Below are 2,376 nucleotides of genomic sequence, written 5' to 3' on the forward strand. Positions count from 1 at the left end.
AACTCTACGGTCTAGAGGTTAAGCCTTCCTGTTATTAAAATATTGTATTTTATTCCCAAGACATGTGAAACGACTAGTTTGCCCTAAGTGGGTGTCTTAATTAATTTATCAAGCCTCGACTCGAGAATTCTATCCTCATACTTTCTTAAGCTTCATAAATTTATATTGGTACGGTAGTTTTACTTCGAAAACAAATTACGAATTGAGACCTCGAGGGCTTATTTTTAATTAAAAGTAAATAGACGGGCAAATATGTAATTTCACTTAAAATAATTTTAAGTAGGGTTATCCCACTCCAGCCTCTCTCTCCCTTCTTATTTCTGAAAGGGGTTTCTCCATTTTAATCCTTAATAAAGATTGAAATTCAATTAAAACCTTATGTTAGATTATATATTCATTATAGTCCTTTGACTAAATTTCCATGTCAGCATAAATATTAAAATTTATATTTTCTTGTTTTGAAATATTTAATGCGTTTTTTGGGTTCCTATAATGCCCCTATTAAATATTTGATTTTAATTTGCTCCATATTTTTTGGAATTGATTATTGTTTGACTTTCTAAAATGATAAACATAATTCAAAAAAATATCAGTGATACGTTACAAGAATTAACAAATACCTAATTCAAATTATTCATTATCACAAGCACAGAGGAAATATAAATAGCTAAATCATATATTTTACATAATCGAATGCACTTAAACCATGTCCTAATGTGCTTAAATCATATAACCTAGTCAAATGCACATAAATCATAGTACCAAGTCAAATGCACCTAAACCATGGTACTTATATGAATGCACATAAACCATGGTACCTATATGAATGCACATAAACCATGGTACCTATATGTATGCACATAAACCATGGTACCTATATGAATGCACCTAAATCATGGTACCTATATGAATGCACCTAAATCATAGTACCTATATGAATGTACCTTAATCATTTAGGTACTATCAATTAGGTCTTATCCATTCGGTATTGTCGGTTAGGTACTATATAGTGTATGTCCGATTAATTCGGTACGATCAATTAAGTTGTGATCTCACATTCTATTTTCTCAATTTGTATTTTTTTTTTCATTTATCTTTGGATTCACCTTCAATTTGGCATCTAAAAGCCCCTTTTTCTCCTTTCTTCCGAATACAACAAGATTTTTGGTTTGTAAGTTTTATGGTTTTTTTTGTTTGATCATGGTTTCTGAGTTTTATGGGTTCCTTGATTGGAATAACACATGGAGATTTATGTTATAACAAACATGTTAATTATGGATCTAGTTAATTAAGCATTCTTGAAAAATTAATTATATATTTGTTTCTCTAATTGGTTTTAAAGAGTAATAAGGGTAAATAGGGAAACTAAAAATGCAATAAATTTATTAAAAAATGATTAAATGTGACATGGAATACTATAATCTGACATGGAGGACTATTTTTAGTTTTTAATCTTACATACGGTATTATTGAAAAAGCAATCTTATTTAGGGATTAAAATGAAGTTTTCTATTTCTGAAATCACACAGACACACTCTCTCTCTCTCTCTTCCTCTCTCTAAGTCTCGAACATCACACACACACACTCTCTCTCTCTCTTTCTCTCTCTAAGTCTCGAACACTCTCTCTCTAAGCTCCAAGAGCTTCACCCCTCACCCCATCTCCCTCACAAATCGACCTCAAAATTTACATAGTTGGATTTCCTAAGACTCAAGGAACCTAGCGATGCCCTTGCATGCACCATCGGAGCACCGTGGGGTGATCTACCTTTAAAGCCAAGAGCTTGAGTTCATAAACTCGAACTTAGGTGAAACTCATTTCTAAATCTGTAAATATCTTTACCACCTACATTTTTGTTTGGTGCTTTTCATACTTAAATCTATGGGTTTAAAACGAATTAACTCTCTATGCATGTTTGCTCTACTCCGGCGATGAACTCCGGTGAAAATTGTCGAGTTCGAAGGCGGCTAAGGAGCTTCCTCCTCTTGTTTCCATTTCTTGGTTTATGGTGACAAGATTCATGAGGTTTTGGGAATGAATTGATGTGCTAACCTCAGCATCCACATTGCGTTCATGTTTTTTGTTTCCGACGAGAGTAAACGGACGAACTCCGGCGAGTTCAAGGTTCAATTCTCTGTGAAATCTCCCACATTTCACTTCGGTAAGTTCTTGATCCTTTTTTAAGGGTTGTTAACTTAAAAATCACGCTTGAAATCTTTGTTCAAATGCATGCATTTGTTCGGTGCATTTTTCCAGAATATGCGCGAGGAACTCCGGCCAACTTCTTTCAAATCTGAGGCAATTGGTCCAAATTTGAATTTAGGTAATCCCCTAGAACTTAATTCATGTTTTGAGTTGCTTTTAGACTGTGAAATC

Source organism: Malus domestica, chromosome 13, assembly GCF_042453785.1.
Source record: "Malus domestica chromosome 13, GDT2T_hap1".
In the NCBI taxonomy this organism is placed as follows: Eukaryota; Viridiplantae; Streptophyta; class Magnoliopsida; order Rosales; family Rosaceae; genus Malus; species Malus domestica.